Below are 22,240 nucleotides of genomic sequence, written 5' to 3' on the forward strand. Positions count from 1 at the left end.
GGAGTTACAAAGTAAATCACAAATCTATGAATGCCACCATTCATAATGTGTGTGCAATGTGACAACATCCTCTTAAGAAGGATAAAATAATATTCCTTCATAAAGACAATTTAAAGAAATGACATGCCCTCATTCTTGTACTGGAGGACAAATTACATGAAAGGATTCAAAGGAATATCTCAAATTAAATACAACCAAGGAAAGATCAATAGTTTAACAAAAAAAAACTATAAACCATGCATCAATTTCCATAGATAAGATAAGATAACTTTATTAAGGTCCATAGAGCTAGATCAAGATCAAGGATGGAAGCAGGGTGTCTACATTATTTTTGACCTTTGAATTTGTAATTTTTCTTGTCTAACATGATCTCAGTCAAACCAACTAATTTGGACTTGAAATCATTCATTGTTGATGCTTGTCCTTGTAATTTATCAACATTTTCACCAAAGTAAGATGTTCCCCACGGTTTGACATGTACGAGTTTAGTTCTTGTTTTGCAGAGATAAGAATTGTTGTGAATTTGGGTGTTAGTCATTGACAACTATCCATGTCAAATTGGAGTGGCATATTGTTTCTTTTAACCAAATTTATACTTTAAAGCACCATTTCCTTGTAAGTGATGCTTGAAGAATGAGAACAATGAAATCAATCAAGCATCATTAGCAAAAAACAATTCTTATATTATTATACAAATCTAGTTATATAAAATCATGAGAAAATATTTGAACGATGTGCAATTCCTAGTTATTGCTAATATTAGTTCAATTTTCTAGGTCTTACAAATGTTATTCAAATGCAATTTTTCTTTGAATATTTGCAAGTGACAATAGCTTATGGAAGTAGCAGATCATTTTGTGTTGATAAATGGTTAAGAGGACAAGATCCATCAAATGGGTGAGTGTTTCGTCGTAATATTGTACAAGACAATTTTCATATATGTGGAGTTCTTATTTGTAATTTTGCATTATGTTTATTAGTACTTGATTTTACATTTGCATGGTAGTTGTCTATCATGTTACACTTATATCTTTTCATATGGAACTATCCTCATTTTGAGATTTTTGTTTTCACATATAACTAGGATGACATGATCAAGGGTATAATATGTCTTCCCAAAATTACCTACTTGCTAGGATTATCTCTTGAGACATAACAGTTTTGCACCTTTAAAGCTTCCTATTAGTTGTAGTTAAGGCCAAAGCCGAGAATATTTTGGATGGAAACAAATGTCATTGTGTAATTTCTTATTAAACACACTAAGACACCAGTGTGGAGATGCAAGGAGAAATTGTATTCAATAATGATAACACTTAAGATTACAAAAATCTCAGACTAAGAACAAGTAGAATAGGGTGAGGAGTTACTCCCAACAAAACTATAGATGCCAAGTAGGGAGGATCTATCACTTTGGAAATGGTAGACAACTGAACTCCAACAGGATTTCACACATACAAAGAGAAAGATCAAATTTTCATACCTACAACAACTAATCAGACCTTAAATATGGCTTTGTGGAAACTTCCCAAAGGATTAAAAAAAGTGTCGACATCACTAACATGCTACTGACAATAAAATAAAATAGAGCTTGGGAGATAATAAAGTTGATTTTGGGGCCATACATACAAAATTATTAAATTAAATTATTTATTTAAATCAGGACATTACACTAAAACTCTAACAAGTTTTATAAAAAGGGGAAGTGTGAGCTCATTTGTTATGTTGAGTTTATTATTTCTAATATTTCTCTCTAAGAAAAACCTTTTGTGGCTCTAGAGTTGGGCAGGGTTCAGCTCAAGGTTTTTTTTGGATGAGATGTCTTATAGGCAACATTCTCTACTTTGTTGCAATACACAATTTAAAGTATATCTACACTAAATCTCTTAACAAGTCTTATAAAAAGGGGAAGTGCGAGCTCATTTGGTATATTGAGTTTATTATTTCTGATATTTCTCTCTAAGAAAAATCATATGTGGTTCTAGAGTTGGACTCGGTCCAGCTCAAGGTGTTTTTGGATGAAATCTCTTGTAGGCAACATTCTCTACTTTGTTGCGAGACACAATTTAAAGGATATCTTGGTGATTTCATCTCAAAGATCATAATTGATCATTTTTTGGAGTTTCATTTCAGTTTTTAGAGGCTTATTGCATATGAAGTTGTTAGACGTGGATTGAAGAAGATTAAGAGGAGGGTTTAGTGTTCATTCATCTCTTTTTGCTTGTTGTGCTTTGCTGAGGAGATATGTGAGCTTACTAGAGCTGGCTGCCTATGGTTTTGATGTTTTCTTCAGCAGTTTGGGAGGGCTAGGATGGGAAACTACATTGTTATAATGTACTATATCATTGCTGGAGTGTTTTGTAGTTTGGTGTCCATTTTGAGTTTGATAGTTTGTGAATTTCATGAACAAATCAAGCTATTTCAATTCTGCATTTTTTGGGTGTGTTTGAATTAGTTATTTTATGCTATTTAATTATCCAGGTTGCTCTAACTTGTGGGAAAAATGTATTTCTACATCAGAAATAAAATCTGGACTTTTCAGTTTTATGGATTTATGAGTTTTGTCAAATTTTCAAGTTAATATGTTGTAAGTTAATTTATTAGTACAGTTTGTTTATCATTCCAAAACAATTGGAAAACATCTTTCAAAATGGGAAACAAAAACAAAGGCAAATCTGGGCTGCATATTACAGTTCAAAATTTCTTTCTACAGGTGGTTCTTCTGTTGTTGGTCTTGATAAGGAATTTCCCTTCCTTTTTCTATTCTCAACTCTTCATTTAATTCAGATGTTATGTTTATCTCTAATGTGTTGCCATATCTTGCTTTTATGTCACTAGAACTTGAGATCACTTCCCACTACCTCTACTTCACAAAATACACCAAGCCTCTCTCTTCTGAATCTTCCTTAGGTGATGCCCTTTCTTTTTTGCAATATACAATTTTGTTCAACTTTCTATCCACCTACCACCTATGGCTACTCTTTCTTACTTCCAATTTGTTAGGTTTCTAGTGGCATCTATTAGCTGACTTGAATTTGATGACATAAAATTGCCTTTTTTCCTTCCAAGTTCTTTTATTAACATGGCTGATTTGAATTTTGTTTTCATGTAATTTTTTTTCTATTTCTTGTTGTGTATTTGGGAATTGATGTAAGCTAATAGCCTGCCTATTTATTCATTTATTGTTTTGCATTCGGGTAAAAACAAAAACGATTATTCTCTCCAACATTTTCATAAGTCTTATTGACATTGCTTTGATGTAGAAAGTCATAAAAAAGACGGCTCCAAGAAATCATGTATATTTTTTATTTTTGCATATGAATCATTCTTACAAACTTTCCTACCTTCCCTTAGGAGAATATTGTCCATGAATTCAAATATAATTGGACTTTTTCTTGTGGGAGGCAAGTATTTTTGTAGTTTTTAAAAATAGTTTATTGTCAATTGCGTCAAATTTTTCACAAGCTTGAAAACCATATTCATACTGTACATTTTTTTTCTGTATCATTTCGTAGGTTTTTTTATTGAATCCAAATGGGATGTGTTCTATACCCCTTATGATGTAAATTCTTTCATCATACTATAAGTATATGCGTTCTCTCTTGCCATTAGGATGCAAAGTGTACCATTCTTTAGAATATGGAAACATACATTGATATTGCTTGACTAAATGGATGGGTGATGCAGTTATGGTATTACAAGGGTAATTGAAGATGGAAATCTATTGGAGAAAGGAGCTGTCAATATCTCAATGGTGCATGGTCAACTCTCAGAAGCAAGGGTCAAGGTTGGTATTATTTCATTTTATAGGATTATTTTATTTTATTTTGATTGGTAAGAGGCCGAAGCCAAGATTAATTATTATTTATTAAGTGCAAGTAGATTCGAACCCAAGACCTCTTTGATTAAAAGCTCACAATTTACCGTTGTTTTGTAGGCTCTTACGCATAGGATTGTAATTTATTATTTGTGTAAGTTTTTATCCAACAAAAAGGTTCGAGATGAAAAAAATAACAAGCCTTACTGAATCAATTACATGCAATATAAGTAACTTCTAATACCACATATTTATTAACCTCTTCAACTTAGTTTCTTTCAATTTTCCTTATAGATCTTGTTCTACCCGTGATATTTTTAGAGATGTACATCTTTCTTTTTATATTTTATATCTTTTAAATTAGCAACTACCCGAATTTTCACTTTACCTTTACTGTGGACAATTATTTCCTTTCCTTTTTCACCTAAATAGTGGACATACAACCAAATCCCAATATTTTAGTTTCATTTATATGTAGATGTCTCTAATCTTGATGATTTGAGAATAGTAGCTCTACCATAAGACTTTCAATTGCTTAGGCCCTGTTCCCATTCAATGATTATCAAATTCAAATTTTAAGTCTGGATGCACAAGATAAACCTAGTTAGCAATATGGCTAAAATATTTCACACTTATTGTCACTAAATCATAATAGATCTTTCTTACCAAAAATCAGTAGCATTGAAATATGTTTGTTGCCACTACCAGAAAGTGCTTTAATGTAGTTTTCTCTCTTAAAAGGATAGATAAGTCTTCTCTCCTTGCAGAGCAATGGAACATAGTTAAATTAAGGAGAATTGGGAAAGGGATTAGTGTGGATCTGTGTAGCTAATGGGAAAACATAAAAGTTGGAGATAGATCAGCCAATTCATCCATTGGTTGAGACTCCTAATAGCAGGTTTTACAAGGGTTATGGAAAGAGCCAAATGGAAAATTGAATTCCATTTCAATGAGAGAATAAAACATTGAAAGTGTTAGCTATCAATGGAAGCACGAGGCCCTGTCTTATATGGTTGTGAGCTAGTGTAAGCCTAAGCTTCAAAACTAGTTTACACCATTTTAATCCACTGGAGAACCTCCAAAACCTTTGAAATCCAATCATTTGAAGTGTCACGTGTCTCTAATAAGTCAACAATGGCAAGCTCTACATCTTGGAATACAAATATGTTAGATGCTCAAATTTTGGATAGGGACAATTTTAAAGCAAACATTTAGTCATTATTTTGTAATCTTTTTCATGACAACTTTGCCACAAACTGAGTTATAGTATTGTGGACACCCAAATCCAAACATAATTAATTTATTTGATTAATTATGCATCTTCTATAGTCTTAGGTAAACTAATTCATTTAATTTATCTAATGTCCTTATTCTATTTAATTTAAAGAACCTTTGGCTTTGTTTAATTAAATGACCAATTTCTATTATTTTATAGATGTCTTATTAATTAAATAATTTATTTATTTAATTAATCATCCAGAGTTGCATTAATTAAATAGCTTGCCTATTTAATTAATCCGAGCCTACTTGACAATCCTTCTAGGTAAATTAATTGATCTAATGTATCTAAAACCCAATCCCATTTAATTAAATAGACCCCTCTATTTAATTAAATAAGCTATTTTGAATTTTAAAAAATTCAAAATTCATAAGGTCCTCATCCACTTGCATTTTCCTACCCATCTACTTACACCACTTTAATCCTACCTTCATTAGGGAAATACTCTATTTGCCTAATCAATTCTCATCCATTCTCTCCTTAGACACTTGTAAATTCCTACCAAGTCCACTTGCCCTTTAATTACCTAAATCATTAATCTTAATTTCTCATTAAACATGTGCAGATTCCTAAGTACAAAGATTAAGGAAACAAAGTCAAGCCTTGTCTCTTTCATCTAAATACCCAAAAAGGCATGACATGTGTCTTCCTTAAATGCTCCTAAAATCCTGTCCCCTTTAAAGAATTTTCTTTATTCCATTCCATCACTTGAATTTGGGGTTGAGACATAAATTGCTTTTATGTAAAATCCCTCCATCTCTCATTAATGTTGAAAATCATAACCTCCTAAAAGACTTCAAAAAATTATCCTTTCATTCATTTAATCATCTCTCATTGTGCAACTTTATTCAAGGCCTATTTGGTTGTTGGAATTGTCAAATTCTAGTATTTAACACAAATGAAATGTGATTATTTTGGTGTAATTTAAATGTGATTTTTGTTACGTGATTCAAATCTGATTTCAAGGTGGTTCTTGTTATGTGATTTAAATGTGTTTTGTTTATATGATTTAAATATTAATTTGTTACATTTTTTTAATGTGATTTTTTTGTCATTTATTCATGAATTAATTGTGATTCTTTTTATGCGATTTAAATATGATTTTTCTTGAAGATGCATTTTTTGCATTGCGTTCCATATTTATGGGATTGGAATACCACTTAAATAAGGTTTTTTTTTTTTTTTTTTTTTTAACACGAATGAAATGTGATTATTTTGTGTGATTTAAATTAGAGTCATGAGACTCGCCGCGAGTCGGGCGAGTCTTTTGAGTCAGAGAGTCGAGGAGGGCTTGCTAGGTCAAAATGACACGTGACTAAGGCTTGGCGGGTCAGGAAGGGTGACTCACTTGACTCACAAGTCACGACTTGCTTGACCTAGTTGCGACAATCAACGTCTAGCAAAGTGAAAACATTAAAAATTGCTTGCTTTTTTAATATTTTTTTGGTTCTTTTTTATCCTTAAGACCCTAAAAGGTCTTTCATAACACTATTGTGAGAAAAAGAAAGAGAGAGAGAGAGAGAGGAAGAAGAGAAATGAGTGTTATTGTTTTACAACCAGCTGAAAGGAAGAGGAGAAAAGCTTGCATTTGTGACATTGGAGAAACTATATGCTTGCATTTAGATCATAAAGGAGTTTTTAGTAGCTCTTCTCAACACTTCTCAACTCATTTCAAAGAGGTAAGAGTTGATTTTTTGGATTTTGATGATTTTTTTTCTCTATGCTTATGAGATTTTTGGATGATTTTTTTTTTTTGAATGTTTATGGGTTTTGTTTTACTTTAGATCTTCATAAACCACAATGCTTAAATGGTAATATTTGGTCTAAAATGTCTTATTACAACAACCTTGACATTTTTCCTTACTCATAATGGCTCCTCCAGCTAAAAAACTCAAGCTCTCTAAGGCAATAAAAAAGATGAGTGCTGGAAGTACACCATAGACTTTCCAGGTAGAGGTAGAACTCAAACAAAATGCCTATTTTATAAGGTCATTAAAAGTGGGGGGATAAATAGCTTGAAATACCATATTGTTGGAATACATGGTCATGATGTTGAGCATTGTAAAGTAGCAACTCTTGAGGCTCAACATTTTTGTTATGTTTCCTTAGAAAATTATGAACAAGAAAAGGAATTAAAACAAAAACAATTAGCAAAGTTAGCTCAAACTAGTTCCACGCTCATCTGAAACTACTTTTGTATCTACTTTTACACCCCTATGTTCAATAGGTTGTATTGGAGAAGGTGTTTCCTTTCCCCCTATCATGCTAGTGCTTCAGCTAGTTGTACTTCGTCTACATCTATTCCTTGCACTTCTTGTGGCACTACCTCTACTAGTAGTGTTGGTGTTACCTTTCATCCTAGAGTCATAAAATCTAGGTTAGACAATTTTTTTGTACCACGTTCCACTCCTGGTGCACAACCCTCACTTGAGAGATTGGTCTGGAATAGGGAGATTTGTGAAGCTGGAAGAAGAGCAATTTGTAAGTTTTGGTATTTCTGCAACATTCCATTTATAGTAGCCAGGTACTTCAACTTCATTTATATTTGATTGTTTTATGTTTTAAGTGTTAAATTCAATTTTTAAAATAAAATTTTATAATTTTAACTTGATGTTGAAATATGCTAATAAAAATGTTTTTTATAAATGTAATAGGACTCCTTATTGGCAGGGGATAATTGATGTGGTGTCCATCTGTGGTGCAGGGTTTAAAGCCCCCATTGAAGATGAGTTGAGTGGCCCCCTCTTACTAGAAATGATTGAGGAGATGAAACTTGAGTTGGAGGACCATAGAAAGATTTGGGGCCAAAGGGGGTGTACCATTATGATGGATGGATTGACAGATAGGAGGAATAGGACTCTCCTAAGTTTTCTTGTTTTTAGTAGAGGTAATTCATTATCCTCTACTTCTCAAAGTCTAAAATTTTGTTTTATTGACTATTCAATGATAATTATTTTGTTTAATTTTTAATTTTAGGATCCACTATGTTTTTGAAGTCTATAGATGCTTCCTCACATGTCAAAAATTCAAAAAAATTATGTGAGGCTATTGAGGAGGTCATAAGGGAGGTGGGGGGGAGAGAATGTTGTCCAAGTGGTGACTGATAATGCAACTAATTATGTTGCTGCAGGTAAAATTTTAACTCCTAAGTTCTAAAAATATTATTTTATTTTTTCAATAAATTTTAAAAATTAAAAGTTTTTTAACACATTTGTAACAAATGGTTTTTCATAACAAACAAAGACAGTTTATAAAAAGATTTTCCCCAACATTCATTGAATAGATAACTGAATTCCTTTTCATATGACATTAATTGTTTTAACTATCACCAATTAACTAAAAATAACTGTATCCATGATTAACTGAAATAACTAGATTAATGATTATCTAAAAATATTTGTATCCACAATTAAGTGAAATAACTAGATTAACTATTAACTGAAAATAACTATATCCATGATCAACTGAAATAACTAGATTAACAATTAACTAAAAATAACTATATCCATAATCAGCTAAAATAACTAGATTAATGATTAACTATTTTTTCTACATACAAGTAAAGTAAATGCTTATCATGGAAGAAGAAAAGAAATATACAAGTATGATTTGGTGAGTCTTTAGTTGCTTGTGCAAGCCTTGGATTTCGGTAAGAGGAGAAGCATTGACTTAGGCTTAACTTCCCAACCACAGATCATACTTATCCCCACACAATCTATTGAATTAGAAAGGCCCTCCCTACCCTGGGATTAGGCTTGGGATATTCTTAGTCCAACCACATGATCATTCTGGTGTTTAGAATGTCCGTACAATTATGGATGGACATGTCTACGTAAATGGCCCCACAGACATCAAGTGATCAATAGATGGAAAACATGCCTTTAAACTACCTTAGCCAAGGTTTTTTTGATGGATTCAATGACCTGATCACCATAGCTCAACTTGACAATAGGAAAACATTAATAAGGACAAACATGAGCTATTAAGTAAATGTATTTAGTTTTATTGTATCATATATGATTCTTTTTCACGTCTTTGCAAATTCCATCTCACCTCTTCACCTTTTTCATAGCTATTCAGTCGGTGAGTCCTAGGTGCTCGAATTCTCAGAGCAATCAACTTTGTCTGATGATTCTCAAAAAAATCATGAATTTTATATATTTTCCAACTTATCACAATCTATGATTTAGAAGGGTGTGTTCTTTAAAACATGCAGCAAATAAAATTTGGTTATGATCATCAAAGACATAAGAAATACAATTATGTATCATGGATACTTTATTACTATTGGATAACAACTCCTTAAGTGAGTAAATTAATGGTACTTTAACATTATGGATATATATTACAACTGCCTATTGCTAAAAAGTTTGGTTTACAAGAGTAGCTTATAAATTCATAAATTACTTGAGGTTGATGGACCACATAACTTGATATATTTCTAGAAAGATTTGGAGCCCTACCAAATGCTAATGATTCAGTTCTCTTTCTAAACGATCCTCGGGTGAAATCCACAAAGTGATTTACAGTCATGTTTCTCAGTAGGAAAGGTATATTGTATACAAACAAAAAAGATATTGGCAATACTAAATTGAATAGAGGTATATCAAATGGTAATGTAGGGATTCTATGGGGTAGATGGAAGTCAGATTCTTGTAAGATAGAAGTTGAGTATCAGGAAATAATATCAAAGTCAAGTACTTAGGAAATAGAAGTCAGGTGTTTAAAAAATAAGAGATGTCTTCATCTCTCACTCATGACTTCAATAAAAAGGAAAAGACATGACTCCTTGGCTTTCGTAACATAAGAATTATCTTGGCAATTAAAAATACCAAGTGTTAAATCAATTTTAAACAAGAAAGAAAATAAAAAGGATGGAAGAAAGTTTGAAGGTTATAAATTGAAAATTATTATGGGTTATATTTATCTACATACATGTAGATATATTGGTGAGTTGGCACCATATTATTATAAGAAAATAACATTATGGTGTCACTTCATTTTTATGTCTATGTGTATGTACATAAATATATATTATAATAATATGGTGAAAGATCATTTAATAATCCTTTGAGGTACATATTTAATTTTAATTAAATTATTTTATGTTCCTTAAATTATTTATTTAGTTGCTCATGTGGGTCCTACAGATGTATCCTAAAGTTCAAGTCGCTAGGTCCTTGCCAATAAGTTTAAAGTCATACCTATCAATCCTATTAACTGGACTAAGCTAGTATCCCATTTCGTTGATCCCATTTAGTAATGCTTCCCCACTTCATCTTCTCCTGCAATCACCTATGAAACACTTCCATCATAATAACATGTTCCATATTAATTTTCATATAAGCAAAAAAGGACTTTAATTATTAAGCATAATTCCAAAATCAAGCAACTGCTAAACATCATATAAATAATGGTTAATGACCATCTTCATTAACAGTTAATATAATAGATATAAATACTACCTACTTCACATGATTATGAAAGAAAAATCCATTAAATCCAATGGTTGTGAGTAAATTTAAAATTAGGTCAAAATTTAAGATGTAACATACCCTCCCCCTTAAATTTTTCATCATCCACAATGAATATCACAAAAAAACTTTAAACAATGTCTATTCAGATTATTTCAAGAAAAGAAATGTTCAAGTTCTAACCCTAGAGAAAAGATGAGGGTATTTTTGAAAAAAATTGTGATAATCTTCCCAAGTGGCATTATCCTCTTATTGATCCCATTGGACCTTGCATTGAGTCACCTCTCGATTTCATAAGTGTAGCTTCCGCACCTTGGGTATTCTGAGTGGTTCTATTTTCACCACCCCTGGTTCTTGCACCTATAATAGGTTCCAATCAATTATATGATCATGACGAGTAATGTATTTCTTAAGATATGACACATGGAAGATGTCATGCATCCTTGCAAGGGCTAGTGGGTGGTAAGGCAATTTTGTAGGCTACTGGGTTCACAACTTCCAATATTTCAAAGGGTCCCACATACCTTGGGGCTAACTTGGCATTCTTACCAAACTTGATAGTACTTTTTTGAGGTTTTACTCTTAATAACACCTTTTCTCCCACTGAAAATTCCCTAGGTGTTCTTTTTGTATCTGCATAACTTTTCTGTCTGTCATTAGCCTCTTTCAATCTCTGATGAATTTGGATTATCTGTTCTTCCATTTCCTTAAGCATTTCAAGCCCAACAATAATTCTATCTTCCAATTGATTCCAACTTATAGAAGTTCTACATTTGTGGCCATATAGAGCCTCAAAGGGGGCCATTTTAATGGTGAATTGGTAGGAATTGTTATAAGAAAATTTTACTAAAAGTAAATATGTTTCCCACTAATATTGTCGATCCATATAGTAAACTCTCAAAAGATCTTCTAATACTTGGTTTACTCTTTCTATTTGACCATCTATCTTAGAATGATAAGTTGAACTGATGTTTTTTTTAGTACCTAGTGTTGAAAATACTGTTTGCCAAAATCTAGAATTTATCCGAGCATCCCTGTATGAAATAATTTTCTCTGGAACTCCATGCAATCTAAAAATTTCTTTTATGAATTTATGAGCAATTTTTGGTGCTCCATCAGTTAGATTTCCTGGTATAAAATGAGCAACTTTCATTAATCTATCTACTACTACTAGAATGGTATTGTGTCTATTCTGTGTCATTGGTAATCCTTGCACAAAATCTATGGAAATTATCTACCATTTCCATTATGATACCTCATTTGGGTGCAAAAGATCGGCTGGGTATCGATGTTCTTTTACTCTGACATTCTAAGCATCCTACCACAAATTTTGTTACCTCCCTTTTCATTCCTTTCCAAAAATATAAAGGTTTTATATTTGACAACATTTTAGTTACTCTAGGGTGTCCTAAATATGGAGTTGAATGAGATTCTTCCAGAATCATTCTTCAAAGTTCAGTTTTGTTGGTACATAAATCCTATTATGATATCTTAACAATTGGATCTTGTGGGTCTCTAATGAGAGCTAGGCTAATCTCTACATAAAATTCATCATGCTCTAAATGCTGTAAAATCTAGTCCTTTAATCTAAAATTTATAGTAGCCATTGCAGAAATGTGTCTCCTCCTGCTTAAGGCATCTGCCACTTTGTTTTCCTTGCCTTTGATGTAACTTGTCTCAAATTCATAGTCTGCTAAAAATTCCAGTCATCTTCTTTGTCTAGCATTTAGATTTGGTTGGGTTAAATTTATTTTAGGTTCTGATGGTTGGATTGTAAATCAAAAGTTTTCCCAATGAAATAATGTGTCTACATTTGAAGAGCATGAACAATAGTTGCTAATTCAAGATCATGAGGGGCGTAATTTTGCTCATAGTTTTCAATTTCCTAGATTCGTATGCAATTACCTGCTCATCTTGCATTAGCATACCTCATACTCCTCCCGATGCATCAACTTTATAACAATGAATTTCTTTTGTGGGTTAGGTACTCTTAATATGGGCATTGTGGTTAACTTTTCCTTCAAGTATTCAAAAGTTGATTGACATTTTTCCGTCCATGCAAACTTCCTTCCTTTTCTCTGAAGTGATGTAATTGGGTAAGCTATCTTGGAGAAATTCCTAACAAACTTCTTATAGAACCCAGCCAATCTCATAAAACTTCTAACTTTTGTCACATTTTTAGGTATAGGCCATTCCTTAATTGTTTTAATTTTTGACTGATCTACAGCTATTCCCTGAGCTGATATAATGTGCCCTAAATACTGAATTTCCTTTTGGTAGAAAGTGCACTTAGAAAATTTTCCATATAATTAATGTTCTCTTAACCTTTGTAAGACTTTTTCCAGATGTTCTTGATGTTCTTCTTTATTCTTTAAATATATTAGAATATCATTTATGAAGACTAGTACAAACTTATCTAGGAAATCTTGGAATATGCTATTCATTAAGTTCATAAAGGCTACTAGAGCATTGGTTAACACAAAAGGTAACACTATGAATTCATAATTCCCATTCTTAGTTCTAAATGCAGTTTTGTGAATATCTTCATCCTTAATACGAAGCTGGTGATACCCTAACTTCAAATCAATCTTTGAAAATACTGTTGCGCCTTTCATTTGATCAAAGAGATCATTGATTCTAGGAAGTGGATATCGGTTCTTGATAGTAACCTTATTGAGCATTCTGTAATCTATGCATAATCACATGGTTTTGTCCTTCTTCCTAACAAAAAATACCAGGGCTCCCCATGGTGAAGCACTAGGACAAATTAGTTTCTTGTTTAACATATCTTGCAATTGTATTTGCAACTCCATTAGTTCTGTGGTGGTCATTTGATATGGTGCCCAAGAAATGGGTTTTGCTCCTAGTATCAAATCCATGGTAAAATCAAAGACTCGAGATGGTGGTAAACTATGGAGTTCTTCAGAAAACACATCCTAGTAATTCTTTAGGTAGGGATATTTTTCTTCAAAAGATTCCTTTAACTTTTCTCTGATTTCCCCATCTTCAAAAATGTAGTCATCTCCATAAGTGGTGTTTATAGGATCTCTCATGTCTTCAACTCTTACTGCAAAAATCTCACATCCCTTTCTTCCATATGTCTTAAGTTGCATGGCAGATATTTGTTTTGATTTAATTTCATGTTTAATTCCTATAATGCTTGTAGGTTTTCCTTGGTCATCCAAACAATCTATAGTTTTGGCAAGAAAATTCACCTTCTTTGCCTTATGCTCACTGAGCCAATTAATGCCTATAACAGTGTCGTAAGACCCAAGAGGTGTCACATACAAATTCAATTTAGTGGAGAAATTTGGAAAATCAATCTAAGCCTCAAACAGACACTACTCTAGCTTAGCCCTTGACTAGTTTGCATACTCAACTATCCATGGTTTTTCCATAAAACTAGATCTCTTTGAAAATTTACTTTATAGTTTAAGTGATATAAAACATTCAGAAGCTCCGGTATCAATTAAAATAGAGACAGGGTTCCTGTAGATCTTTCTCGGAGTTTCAATCGGGCCTATCTATTATTTTGTTTGTCTATCATCCAAGGCTGCATGGATTCTTTGCTTATAAACATGTTGCTATTGTGGAAGAGGTGGTTGGAGCAACTGATTGGTGTTGGGTTTGACGAGGCATTTACTAGCATAATGATCTCCCCCACAATTGTAACATCCTGAAAGTGGCCCGTTCTTTTCATTGCTCTTATTATTTTTAATTGTACTGAAATTACTTTTGAAATCCTTGATTCCATTTCCTTTTTATTATGGCTTCCTATACTTGTAATCCTTATATTGTTTCTTCTAAGATTCAATATCTGCACCATTTGTATTCCAGATTGTTTTCCTTTTATTATCCTGAATGGAGTCATCTCTTTTGATTTTGTATTATTGTCAGACAACCTTCTCTAAAGCTTCTTCCATGGTTTGAGGAGTGAGAACATCAACTGCTCCTCCTATTCTATTATTTAGTCTCATAATGAATTTCCTCACCTTTCAATTTCTATCTTGTTGATATGGTTTTACATACTTCAATAGTCGGGTAAATTTCTCCCAGTACTTGTGTACACTCATGTCTCCTTGCTTTATGTTTTTGGAAATCTAGTAATTTTTGGTCATAAAAGGTTTGGGGTAACCAACGATTCCTAAAAAATGGTTACAATTTTTTCTTAGGTAATTTCTATTGTTTTAATGTTTTGTTCAACTTTGGTGTTTCCCCACCATGTAGTAGCTTCTCCAGTAAAGTGGTATATACCCCAAACCGCTTTTGAGGTTTCTGAAAAGTTCCTAATTTCAAAATGTTGTTCCATTATAGTTAACCAAGCTTCTGCATCCTCTCCAAATTTAGAACTGGCAGATTTGGATGGTTTGATTTTCTTAATATCTGTTGACAAATTAGTCACTATTTCTTGTTTCTTTTGTTTTTCAGTTTGAGTGGGTGAAGAAGTTTTCATGTTGTATTTGGAGACTTCTATCTCTGTTCTGAGAGGAGGTGATGACTAAATTTCCTCTTGGTTATGCCCTATCTAGGCTGCCATTTCATTCATTCTCCTTTCCATATTATCTAACTTCAGTTGCATTTCTTGCAAAATCTGAAGTAACAAATCAGTGGATGATTGCGTGTTTTCAAGGACCATGTCATGATTTGCAACATTCTTGTTGCTATTCATTTTTTTTGTTTACTAGTTTAACCTATGATTTTACAAAATTTTGTGTCAATTTATTGTATTCATATTTTTAAGTGTCCTACAAAAAATTAAAAGAGTTTTGTGAGTACATATAACACACAAATAAACCAATTTTATTCAATTAATTTTAATGCTTTTGCTACTAAATTCATGGCAACCTTATTTACAAAAATTTCCTCTACTGAGGATGTTTACACTATGGAATCTAAGTTTTGCTTCTCAGCATTCAATTCTGATTCAGACTTCTACATGCCTCGCACCATCCAGGATTTGTGAAATTGTAGAAGAGAGTTGCCCTGATGAATCTTTGAATTAGTTTTTTCCTATATGCTACTTTACTTGTAATGCCCCGCCCGGAGATCCTTGGAATCAAGGATTCAAATCAAGCCAAGATTTTTTTTTTTTTACAAGTATGAATGCACAAGACAACATCATACAGGGATCACAAAGATCGCAATGGAAGACTTCAACACAATCTCGGCAACCAACGAATCTCCAAACGCCACTACCAAACTGACACACACAACCAAAGCCAACAAGGACGGCACTGGCTACACAGGGACGAAAATGCACCCGGTCATTTGGTTACCGTCAGTGCATTTCTGTCAGCCTCGTCAATCATCACGAAAAGAAATTGCAAATTTCAAAGCAGTTGAACAGCGGAGGAAAGGTGTCAGTGTCTTGAAATCACCATCACATTGCAGTCAATTGCTCTTTGTATTTAATGTGTGATGTGACTAAGAGCCGGCCATTGTTGAATCTTCTCCCATGTTGCCCATTGGTTAGAGAACTAGTTTCTCTACCAAAGATATCCACAATTTTTAAGTCAATTAGAGTGTTTTCGATTCGATTCAATAATGGAATTTCTTTTAAATGTGACCAATTTAATGATAATAGTTGAACATTTACTTTTTTTTATTTTCTTTAAATGAATATTGACTTTGTAAGTCGTTTGAGTTGTTTATTTGTAGGATTCATTAATGTAAATTTTTCTTTAACATATAGAGATTTGAGCGGACATTTTATTACTATTATTATAATGTGATGTATAATGTCTTATAAATATTTATCCATTAATTATTATTATATGTACAAAATTTTATATGTATGCTTTTATTTTTTTACTTTTATGCATTATATCAATTGTTATGTCTTTGCCATTTACCAATGAACACGATTCTATAGATGTATTTTGGTTTCAAGTCTTGATAGTCTTGTCTTAGGTTATTATCAGGACATATAAAAAATAATTATAAATGATGTAAATCTAACTCAAAATTGTGTCAATTCTCACCATTTCCTAAGGGTGTAGTATTTTGATTAGATCTTTGGATGGAGATGTGTAGTGATTCTTGTAATTGGATTGATATCCACGCATTCCAGTGTCAGTGCTCTAGTAATTTTCAAAGTAGTTGCAACTTAGTTGGGGACTCCCAACCTTTTATTCCAATTTTTGTTTTTCATACTACATTTGCGGGTACATATATACCTTCAAAGATTCTTATTAATCTCCTTGATCTTGTTCATATTTGTTGTCCTCCTTACTATGGCCACTTGTTCTACATCTAGGGTTGATCATTATGTATATCTTCGTCTCCTCCTTTTCTAGGATCAACGAGGTTTTATTCAAGTAGAAATTTGTGCATTGGTGTGATTTTGACATAGTGGTGCCCATTCAATTTTAATACAATGGTGCTTATTTGGTGCATATTCATTTTTAGGATGGCAAGCTTATTTGGTATTACATGTGATTTCTAATAAGAGTATATTGATAAAAGTGTCACCAACTCTTCAAGTTAGATGACGAAGAAGTATGGTAGGTCATTTCCTATGTAGTGCAATATTTAGTGTTGGTGATTCTCATACTCGTGATGGGTTAATTTATGAGCTTTTAATTAAACAGAAATAAAATAATCTTATTTAATATTCATAAATTTAATTTCATATATAACATCATTTTAGTCTTATAAGAAATAATAATTGATTTCATTAGTTTTAGTTTAAAAAATAAGATTATTAAATATTATAGATAGCAAAAAAAATTATTATTCTTAAATAAATAAGATAAAAAATATTTTGACAAATTTATAAAAAATTTAAATTATTTAGATAAAAATATTAATTAATATATTTATCAAAAATTTAAATTATATATAATATTACTTTAATATAAAAGGAATAATAATTAATTTTATTAGTTTTAATTTTAAAAATATAATTGTAAAGTAATATGATTTAATATAATTGTAAAGTATTTATTAAACTTATTTAATGACAACAAACTAAGCAAGTATCAATTTCTGATATTCCTCTCAAGATTTAAGTGTGTGATTTTGAGTCAAACTCATTGACCCATGTTTCATGAGTAGTGATTCAACATGAATCCATCTCTCATGAGTATAAATGTAACACTTAGCACTCATTGGATCTAGGTGATGCTCATAGGGGTGAAGCACCAAGACTTTCTGAGAGATCACCCATCCTAGTACTACTCCAGCTTGAGTGCACTTAATTACAGAGTTTCCTCGATCGAAATGATCTCCTACTTATCAAGTATCAATTTTTTGTATAAAATAATTCATAAGACAACCATGTTGAATATAATTTCTTAGACAGTTAACCTACTTAATCATTTCATTTTATATATTCTATATCTTGTCATCTTATTTTCTTCTAAGTAAGAATGAGAAAAATTATGTGATTCTTAACCATATAAAATGTTACAAAAAAATTGCTTAATTTGACCATGTTATTCATAACCATACACATATATGTTATTTCAACATTTGTGTTATTGCAATACTAAAGTTGGATCAAACGTTACATGCTAACTTTAATCAAATAACACATGCAAAGTTCAAGACAACATAAATATATGAAGATGATGAACAACTATTTTACCAAAATATAACTCAAAGCATCATAATGCTTTCACTACGAGACAAAATCAAATCCCTTGTAAAAGCACAAAATCAAGGATGTAATATTTGGATGATAAAATAATACAATATGTTTTGAAAATCCTTCATAATGAAGCTCTTAGTCTTGACTTATATTGACCTCTCTTCTAATTAGAACCAATTTTATCACTTTGATAAATTTACAAAAAAGTGTTGATCACCATCCTCCATATAAACATCATCAACACCTGCAAATATATTGTGTTAATAATAAAATTTATTTTCAAACTAAAGACACAATTGATTGAAGTTCATTTCTTATTTTCCTTACCATCTCTACTTTGCATTGTGTTCGTTCTTGCTATTGTTTGATTAAGATCAATAAAGTATGGTTGCATGCTTTTTTGAATTTTTTGTTGATCATCTAATTCAAAAAAAGCATTAACATTTAATATATATCATCAACAAATTTAAAATATGGTTGTCAATTTAATACTCATAATTATGTTTATTTCATAACTTCATTACCATATCTGGCTTCTGTTGCATCATTTTTTGTTGATGCCTGATTAGATTCAATGGAATCTAGTTGCATATATTCTTGATTTTTTTGTTCATCATCTAATCCTGCAATAATATGAACATTTCGTATGTAAACTTTGGCAAAATAAATTTACAAACTAAAGACTCATAATTCATTGATTTATATAATGTCATTACCTTGTCTAGTATTTATCACATCCATTGTTGTTAATGTTTGGTTAAGATCAATAGAGAAGGGCAACGTAAGTTGTTGAGCATCTTGTTGATCGTCCAAATCTACATAAAAAACTTATATTTAACATTTTAACTTATATAAAATGTTCAAGTATAAAATTAATTAATGTAAATAATCTAAACAATATTAAAATTACTATCTACCTACAATAACTTGTTCAAAGGTATGGACAGGGATAGTATTGGTCATTGACGGTTGATCTCTAATAATTGTATCTTGTACATAAAGAAGTGGTTAGAACTATGAACCGAGTATTTTATTATAAAAGTAACAAAGAGACTTAATAGCTAAAAGCTTACCATTTGGAAACTTCACTTCACCAATTGTTGTATGGTTTAGATCAATGGAGAAAGGTAATTGACGTCGTGGAATACTTTCTCGATCACCCAAACCTACAATGACATATGATTAATACATGAAATGAAAATAAGAATTATTGCTATGTAATTACAAAAATACTTTTTCTTAAAAATACACTCACCTTGTTGCCTAATAATATCTCTTTCTTCTTGAATAGCTATATTTGAGCGATTTGTGACCTTTTTCTTTTTCTTTTTGCATCCTATAGAGGGGAACTGGAAATTTTTATTCTCCTCAACTCTACTATTTAAGTTTCTAGAGAGGGATTTGCACTTTTTGTGAATGGAACGACTTTTTTTCATTTTACTTGGACTAAACCATGGTCTTATTCATCTCATAGATATGTTATCTGAGCCAGGGATTGGTTTAAATTTGGAAGATGAAGCAAGAGATGAATGAATTTCTCTAAATTTGTCAACAGATTGACTAAAGATGTCTTTGTCATAATCACTAGTTGGTAAATTTTTCAGCAATGAATTTAAATAATCAACAGATTTTTGAAACTTATCATTGATAGTAGTAGATAAATTCCAACTATCTGCAATACAAATGTAATGACAAAGTCAAAATTAGTGATAAATATTGAAATTTCATTAAAAATGATAGTTTTGAAATTTACCAGTTTTGTCACCTTCACCAATGTTAACCTCAAGCACATCTTGATTTTCAGAAAGTATACAACCATCTACAATTGAAATATTACGTAATTAATGTTGAGAATCATAAAATCATTTAATATTTAACTATAGAGATCATATTGATCATTACCAATGACATTAATGTCATGACTCGATCTTCCTATGACTTCCTCATCATCAACGACCAATGGAGTAGAAGCTTCTATAATTTTAAATGAGACTAATATAGTTAACATAGATTTTTTTTAATAAAATGTAAATAAATTAATGCTAGATTTTAAATGATACTTACCAACAACTTTATCGTGTGTGTTTCTCTTTAGAATATATAAGATCTTCAACACATGCTTGCATGTGTTTCCTCTTTTTGCCCATTCACAATCACATACATGTAAATTTTGTCCAAAATTCCTTACAAAATACCATTTTGCTGGAATAGTTTGACTTCTAACTTTATATGTGTTTGGTAGCTGGTCATCTTGATAGCAATCAGCATCTGGTATTAATTTTGATCTTTCTAATGCAGTTATGTAATATCTTTCCTTTTTGAAGTTGGTTAAAAATCCAGATTGTTGCAAATATCTTTTATTTTTATAGAATGGCTCTACCCTATGAAGAAGTGTATAGATGAGCCAATCCATTCTTCTTGTGCCTTTCCTAGAATGATCACTTAGATGTTGACTCTTGATGTGGGAGTGATATGACTCTATCGAAGCATTAGTTTCTTGATTTGCATGAGGGAAGCTTCGAAAGTTTTTTGCCCACATCGCTAGAAAAACAAACATGACATCTTAGCATATAGAATAATTAATTTAAATTATATAAATTCATAATAAAATATAAAAGATAATCTTGATGGTCGTACCAACGCGACTCTCATCATGGCACCAATAATTCTGAAAGTAATTAATGAATTCCTTCTCTTCTTTGAATTCCTCTATGAACTTCATTGTCAAATCAGTAATGGCATCTTCATTTTCATGCATTGCATACATTATCTCACCCAGTCTACCAAATATTCTTGTTCCAACATCTTATTTTTAACAAATCTGGATTATATACAACAATATAGAGTTATGATGTTATGTATGTGATTTTTCATATATTTTAATAAAATATGTACTTACTTGTACACATTCTTCAGCCACGCCCTACGCACATGCCAAATGCATAACAAGACTCGACACTTAAAGGATAATCTACAAGATAATTTATTATCAAAGTTCATAAGTAGTATTCTAAAAAAAAATTCTTAAATTGAAACTTGTTTATGCTAAAAATTGGAAAACATATATCTGTATAAACTAAACATTAAAAATTTGCATTCTTCTAACTATAAACTAAGGTTGGAGAAAACCTTATTGCTTCAATCTCGGCGCTAGCATCATCTGTCATGAATGTGTTGACATGCCAATCTTCTCTATATTGTTTCCCTCTTTTATAAATCTCTATTAGCCATTCATTTATATCCTCAACTTTATTTCTTGAGGATATGGCCCATGCAACCGGTACATCGGCTTCTTGTTCATCAAATACAAGCAAAGTATAAAGTTGATACTACGCATGAAAAAAACAACGATATATTAATTTTTTAGACAAATAAAACTAATGGCTAAATTAAAATCCATAAATAAAATTAAAATCGTTCTACTCACACAGTATTTGTTTGTTGAGAATGTGGACTCCATCGCAATAATTGAATCATGTGAATGTTTCACCATCATCTCTTGCATCCATGGTGTTTGGATGCCTATGATAAATGGAATATTTTCTTTATTTTTTGGTGTTTTATAAAAAAAGAAGTTCTCTTTCTCCTCTATATGCCACAAACATACACTTTTTGCATCATCCTCATTTTTTTGTGAATGTAGGGAACTTACTCGTTTCCATGCATTTAACACATCCTTTCTTAGCAAACAAGTATCCCTCTTATTCATCAACTTTGTCAAACCAAAATCTAAGTAATGTCGTTCACATATTGTGTCAATCCTTATGCCCATCAATAGTAAGGATTCAATATATGATTTACATTCAGTTGATAACCTTGGTGCAAAACTACTCCTTGGATCACTAGAAGGGTCATTTTTTCCATGACAAAATTCACCATTGGCATCTTGATGACTAAATTCATTATATATAATTATTGCAACATCTGGTCTACCATACATAACCTTAACAATAAAATGAGTTTGACAACCCCTTTTTTGAGTAAAATTGTGACTTCTTTCCTTGCTTTTTGGTGCATTTCTTTTATCTTCTGGCCCAAAAGCACAATGATAACTGTTTAAACATGTGAAAAAATATAAGTTA

At 31.4% G+C, this 22,240-nt stretch overlaps 1 long non-coding RNA gene across 1 annotated transcript; it reads right to left on the bottom strand.

The window, feature by feature from the left end:
• Positions 1–18,210: 18,210 nt before the first annotated feature.
• Positions 18,211–18,559, bottom strand: LOC149532641 (uncharacterized). Its single transcript, XR_016356947.1, has 2 exons — positions 18,486–18,559; positions 18,211–18,402 (listed from the first exon to the last, which is right to left on the bottom strand). It is a non-coding gene; the product is annotated as an uncharacterized LOC149532641 (long non-coding RNA).
• Positions 18,560–22,240: the final 3,681 nt, after the last annotated feature.

This window comes from Cupressus sempervirens, chromosome 10 (assembly GCF_028749045.1).
Source record: "Cupressus sempervirens isolate cs-2001-9-10 chromosome 10, ASM2874904v1, whole genome shotgun sequence".
Classification (NCBI taxonomy): Eukaryota; Viridiplantae; Streptophyta; class Pinopsida; order Cupressales; family Cupressaceae; genus Cupressus; species Cupressus sempervirens.